Raw genomic sequence first — 7148 nt, 5'->3', positions numbered from 1 at the left:
CAACGGCTCCACAAAAAGACGATTATTAAGAGTGATAGCTTTACTCGCCACTAGATGTCGACCTTCTGCTGTTCTGGCAGCTCAGTAACAGTCACATGTGCATCAATGTTGAGAGAGAGAGAGAAAGAGAGAGAGAGAGAGAGAGAGAGAGAGAGAGAGAGAGAGAGAGAGAGTGAGAGGGAGTCTGTGGAGAGGAACAACTTGAGAAGTTTTGTCATACACTGAGGGAAGAAGAAGGACAGCCGGGAGAGAGCGTAGAGAGTGAGATAAGTGAGTGGTAAGTCATTTTTAACATTTCTCTTACTATTCAAATTAGATGCATCAGCTAGAAATCTCTCCTTTTTTAAATATTTTCTCCTTCATTCTGTATTCCAGCTTTAACACATATGTCAGTGACCTTGTTTTAGAGATTTTACTTTGATAAATAGGGAGCTTTTGCTGCCTCAGTGTGTCTAATTAGTAGGGATAAACTGCATCCTGGTTTCATTTATCTTGCGTGAATTGGTTAATGAATGTTGTTTACTTAAGGGTGGGATTACATTAATCATACTTGAGCTTACTTGGTATCATTTGCTTATAAAAAACAACACTGGACTGTTTGTTTCCTTCTGTTAGTTGTAAGTTGTTGTATCTATACAATCAGTGTGTTATGATAGTAGAAAATGTGGTGATGTGGGAGAATAAAGCTCTCTGATTGGCTGAGGAATGTTTCCCTGGACCTCGATGAAAGACAGAAATAAACTTGTGGAGAAGAACAACATTTCAGAATACCAACCATTCCTCAAGCTATTCCCTCCCATGAGTTTTTTTTTCCGAGAGGGGTTACAGGAACTTAAGGCCTCGCTGACTTCTCAAAGCCATGGCTGGCTGGCAAAGTGCAGAGGAATTCACTGCCATACAATGTGCCCTTATGTTAGGTTAGCACAGGTCTTAAATCCTCCTAGATGAAGCTGCTCCATATTACATGTAGGACATTAAAAATTTATTTCAACTTTAATAAGGCAATACGGCTCTTTTAAAAAGGGGACTCCACCCTGACAACAGTTTAAACATGAGATGTGTCTTGTATTTCTGCGCCTGTGTTGTTGTTTTTGTGGTGAATTTTTCTTATTGTTGCATCAGTGGGATTTGAAAGCAGAAATATTTCTCAGCTGTCCAAAAACATTAAAGCTAAACGACAGGTTCTGGCATCAGTCTCTCAGAATCAAAGAGAGGGATTTTTTTTATAAACTCAACAGTTTGGGCAGATTCTCAACAGTCCTACATGGAGAAATGTTTTGTTATAGAGTGAGAGATGCCATTTTATGTGCTCTGACAGCAACCACAATAGACCAGAATGCTTCTTATTCATTTGTCAGCTCTCACTTCATATGGAACTTATGCAATTTCCTAGCTCCATCTGCTTTTTACAGCGGCTCAAGCATAAATAAATAAAATTACAATATGCACTCCCACTTTGATTGCCACTTTATTAGGTAAGCCTATCTAAAAAATAATGTCAGCTAATACAACAAACCTGCAATAAATCCAACCACCAATGGAGGTTGAACTGTATTGTGTCATACAGAGAGCTGTTTCTATTATTTAGTGTGCCTTCAGTGATATAAATGGGATGTATATATAGAAAAGCACATCATATAACACAATACAATTCAACCTCAGCAGAAACTACACCCTTTGAAATGTCCATAAAGTTCAATCAACACCTCTCTCAAAGAGTGAACATAATAAACTTCATGAAGGAATTTATTGGTGTGTTGTTGTATTAAACTGAAATAGTTTTAGAAAAAAACTCCCCGTGCACAGTTAGTAGTGATCAGGTGGTGGTAGGTCGCAGGAACAACTTTCGTGAAGATAACCAATTAATACCAGCACACTCTGGAATGAAGCTTCATCAGGTTCCCTCTACAAAAGTTCACAAGCATTCAAAGGTGTCTTGGTTTTTTTGATAGTTGATATTTGTCAAAAATTTCAACACTAAAGTAATTCCAGTGTGCTGTGGTATTTTTTCTTTATCTGCATTAGTTTCAGCTTATTGTGCTTAATTAACTGGTAATTAAGTGTTTATTAAAATAATATATTAAACACGGTCCCCCATAAAGTTAATTTTGCTTTCAGACACAATCCTCTGTTAATTGTGGTTTCGTTTTTATTCTGATATGTTTGGAAGAGATTGATTGATAAAGTTTTTGAGAAGATATACACTTTATCTGTCAAGAATAATTCACATTGTCACAATCATTTCATGGAAAGAGGTAAAAAATATTTTATTCCAACTTCATGGGTGACTGTGTAAATACATTCTATTTTAGTTTAGTTGAAATAGAAATGTATTTATTTAACCAGAATAAACCAGTTTAATTATTTAAGCAGAAGGGCTCTCAGACAGCACAGACGTCCGCTAAGTTATTCCCATTTTGTAGTGTTAATGTTCGGACTTGAGGAAGCGTTGATATGAATATTCCTGGTCCGAAATTCATGTTTCTTATTATTTAAACACCACATGCCAACACACCCAAACCAAACTGCAACAAGTTTAAACTGTAGTTTTGTTTCAGATCACAATGTTAACCATGTGTTTTAAACTGTGAACTGATATTGGTTTTCCTCTTAACATATTTAGGAATGCAGTTCAGTTTTATTGCGATGTCATTTTTAGGTGACAGGGTTGTTCTATTATTTGGTCTTGGAAAGCAAAAACCTTTTATTTGGTTTGAGATCTAGTGACTGTAAAGGCTGTAGCTTTTTATTAAATACATTTTCATACTCAGCAAACCATTCCATGAGCCCTGGTGTTTCTCAGGTTTTTCCTTTAATTTGATTTAATTAAATTGCCCCCCTCGTCTGTATTTAATATTGATTTAATGTAAGGCAATTTGAGGTAAGGATCCAGGGTAATGGACTGAACCATTCCTACTTGTAATGGCCATTTCTCATTATTTTTGACATTTTCAAACACAGAGACTAATTGATAATAGCAGTTAATAGATTAATCAGTCATGGCAGTAAAAGCTAATTTAAGCTCAATGAATACGGATATGTGGCAGCCTTCTGTCCAGACTATGAGGTCATGCCATCTGTATGTCTGCAAGTAAAGTTAGGTTACTTCAGATCACCTGGGACATGAACCCTGGTCTTCCAGGTCAAAGTCCTGGGTTTGTTTGACCCACAAGAAAAACTTTTCATGCTTTATATTTGTTTCCTTGCTTTCACTTCGCTTTCTCACTCGGTAAAGTCCCTTCTGCCTTTGCAACCTCATTCATAATTACTATTCAATGGGCTGATAACGAGCTACTGGCCTACCAGCAGGTGGAGCAGGTCCCTTCTCCCACAGATATGGGCTGATAAGTGCTGAGAAACCCCCATTTAATAGTCTGACTACAGTCATATTGGGTGGAATAGCAAAAAAAGACCACAAGACATAATGAAAACGTTTTTGAGGAGATATAGGTGAAAGAAAATTCTCAGTCCACATGTGGTGTATCTAATGGCCTCACAATTCGTGCTTCCATCAACAAATTTCTATGCACATTTTGAAGATTCACATTAGAAAAGCTTGATGGAAACACCAGAATTTGATAAAACTTTTGAAAATGCGCATTAAAAGTTTTTAGGCTCACTTGAGGTGGATTCGGTCTTTTAGAAAAGTAGTTAATGTGCTAAACGGGAGATGGAAACGATTTTTTCTGAATCATTTTTGGCGTAGCGAACATTTAACTCACATGACTGATCAGCTGTTACCGCTCTGACATGAAAGAACAATTATTAGTTGCCTAATTGAATCGAAGACTTCTCTCCATTTTCTCTTGCGGGTGGCTAAAGTTCTCCGATTAGCAATCTCTTTTTAGTTATTGTTTTTTTCTCTCTTGTACAATCTTCTTCTTCTGCTGTTTACCGATTTATACACTGCCTTCTTCAGATCAAAGTGTGTTTATGCAGCTTTGTTTATTCGCTTTAAACCAGTTGATCTAAATGTCTCTAATTCGAATTTCCTTTGCAAAATTCACTTAAACTTGAATGGAAACACGGTTACAGACCACCACAATCTACAAGGCTTTTACCTTAAGAGGTACAATATTATAACCTCCTCCATTGTCAGAAACTTTTGATCCCAAGCGCTGCCCTCTAGTGGATATGTTGTTTAACATCCATGGCAACTGGAAGTATGTGGGCAGTGACGGTCACATCATTTGAAATGGAAAATCTATTTTCGTACATTAAGTAGCATTAATTAGGTAACTGTCGCCTGCAGCTTGTGAAATATGCTCAGCTAATGTAGACAGACAGATAAACTGTGGAAAGAAGTAACTGACATGAGTGAATAACTTCTGAACTCACACTTTGATGACTCAAACAGTATGAAACTACTGAAGGGCATAAATCCTTCATAAATAAACTCAAAACTCAGGTTCTATATATAATCTAATGACTGATGCTCATGAAATCTCCGGCACTCTCCAGCTCACAGTGACAGTCAGAGTGCCTTGACACATTCCAGGATGTGCCGACGGAGACAGTAAAGAGGAGGAGGCAGCTTCCTTTCCCCATGTCCTCCCACATGTCATCAGCCCCAGCGTGGCTCAACTGATGACTCTGGCAGCTGCCCGCTGTTTACACCTCGCCTGCAATCACCGGCCAACACCAAAAGCTGCTGCAGACACAGTTTTCATACAGTGTTCTGTGTTTAGTGTGTTTGGCACAGAGCTATTTTGATGGAGGCAGTGGGAGAAAGATGTTTCAGAGAGGAGGTGTCGAGTGTTTTCTTTAATCGTCACAGCTGGTGTTGTTTGTCCAAGTAGAGCTCTGTGGCTGACTTGGGGCCTGTATAGGTGTGGCAACTTTCTGGATAATTGCCCTGAACACTGGCTCCACTGAAGGTGGCTGGAACAAGGCTGCATTGTGCCGCCGCCCGCAGGTGTGTATGTGTGTGTACTTGTGTGTGTATGTGAACTATTCTGCTCTAAATTCGCTCACCCAATTTCCCCTCAGTTGTTATTGTTCCTTCCCTGTACATTTTTTTATTTTTTGCCAGATTCCAGCCGATCGTCTCTGCCTTTGTTCTCTCAGTATATTTTATGCCTGTAGTTTTCAGCCTCATGTTCTCACTTTCTTCAGTCCTGCCAGAAGAAGAAAGAGAAAGATGAATGTTCAGTGACGTTACATATGCAAGGTATTTCTTTAGTTTCTGATTCTGCCCTGGTGCAGAGAACTGTATGAGTATAGGGATGAAAAATATACATCTCCTGCATTGCTCAGCATTACATTTTGGGTTTGATGCACCTTTTGGTTTATTCTGCTTAACTTAGACCTGTTAAACTCATGAGTAGACACTTTTTTGTGCCATCCAGTGGTAGAAAAAACACAACAAACTTACCAGTGCAAAAACAAGATGGAGAAAAACTGGTTTTCAGAAATTTATATGGCCAGAACTGAGATAAAAATGGGAAAATGTACAAAACCTTATCAGATTTTATGATTGAAACTGTTTATTCATTTTTGTTTGTTTGTTTAGTAGATGGACATGGTATGCAGATTTGACAGATTTTAGCAATAATACCTATTGAGGACACTGCTAAAATGCTCATTGAGGACATTGGGATTTTATGAAAAGTGAAGCTGTTTATGGGTAGAGTGGATTTATTTTATTGTATTACACAATAAAGTCACTATAGAGTGCAAAAAAAGTATAGAACAGTTTTTTTCACTGGCAGAACATGGCTTTTGCAAAAACAAAATTGCAAAAAATACAATACTTTTATACTTATGAAGTTCTACAAATCTTAAGATCAAACGAGAAATTAAAAATGCATATGAAAAAGAAGCTTGGGTCTCACTAGGTTATCAGAAATGAGGACTAAGGTGACATAATGGTCCAAGATGGATGTCCAGGTTTATATTTTGTACAGCATGACAACAGACAAAAAAAGTTATATATGGGGGTTGCAGACCACCAATTATATGAACACCATACCACAGCAGAGGTGGGATACTGATAGGCCAATATTAATTAATTACTGGGCCAACAGGAACAGAATAAGATGAGATTGCTGTTATAAACGAGGTGTCAGTATTTGGATACACTAATTAAAAACAACAACATTAGATCAGTTTTTATCAGGACAACCAAAGCACACATCCATATTCTATCTCAGCAAGTACGGAGAAATTATATTTTGGTTATTCAAAATGCATTTTACTTGAATTATGCCACACTATGGGTATTGAAAATAATGTAATGTAAAATGCATCGCAATCCAGATGTGGATGATTCTGCATCGATGCAGTGACAGTCCATAATTGATAATCCATAATCAGACAGATAATGTTGGTAGTAGGCTAGGCCTATACTATTTGTTTTGGTTTACAAAACCCACATTTATCAGACCAGTAGTATTTATTGATGAAAAAGTAACCATGTGTTGTAATGTAAAAATATCGAGGATGTAATGCATCGTGATGCATCGGGGAATTGAATTGAATCGAATCGAATAAAATTTAATCATGAGACCAGTGAAGATGCACAGCCCTATGCCACACAAGGGTGCAGTTCTGGCTGTACAATCGCTGTTTTAAACTTGTTTTTAATGCTCTAAAGTGGTGGCATTTAGGCACTAAAACCACTATCCTAATGTTCAGGGAAAAGAACAGGGTTAGGGTTAGAAAACCTGTCTCCTGGTTGAAAGACCAGAGATTTCCTTTAATAATATAATGCTATTTCAATTTAGATATATGCAATCCTTATTCATTATCAATATAATAAACATATTATTATCCACTTGTATATATTTTTAAATCTATGCATGTTGATTGAATATGTGAAGTGTAATTTTTCCACACAGTAATGTAGGCCACAGATTTGTTTAATGCCGCCGTTAAAAATCACAAGGACAAATAAAGACCGAGTGTGTTTGACAGCCAAAGTCACAGCGACGATAATTCGCACTTAACTGCGCACACTTGATGTCACACACACGGTGGTAGTTTTATTTTTCCGCCTGGCCTCTCAGGATGCGAGGCAGCAGCATGGCCTCTTACATTCTGAAGGGTCTATTTTGTCCCCTCTGTTCCTCCTCGCCGGGAGCCCTGCTGCGATGTTAGTGCCGAGCGAAAGCCACAAGCCATAACCACACTCCTTTACTGCTGCTGAC

At 37.9% G+C, this 7148-nt stretch overlaps 1 protein-coding gene across 1 annotated transcript in view; it reads left to right on the top strand.

Moving 5' to 3' along the window:
* Nucleotides 1-239: 239 nt before the first annotated feature.
* The window catches only part of tspan4a (tetraspanin 4a), a 168347-nt gene continuing 161438 nt past the window's right edge, over nucleotides 240-7148 (top strand). Inside the window, exon 1 of the mRNA XM_059349950.1 lies at nucleotides 240-277. The gene's annotated coding sequence lies outside the window, so the exon portion shown is untranslated. The remainder of the gene's footprint in view (nucleotides 278-7148) is intronic.

Source organism: Centropristis striata, chromosome 2 (assembly GCF_030273125.1).
Source record: "Centropristis striata isolate RG_2023a ecotype Rhode Island chromosome 2, C.striata_1.0, whole genome shotgun sequence".
Lineage (NCBI taxonomy): Eukaryota > Metazoa > Chordata > Actinopteri > Perciformes > Serranidae > Centropristis > Centropristis striata.
Note: the sequence above shows the minus strand (reverse complement) of the source record. Positions and strands in the feature narration are given on the sequence as shown.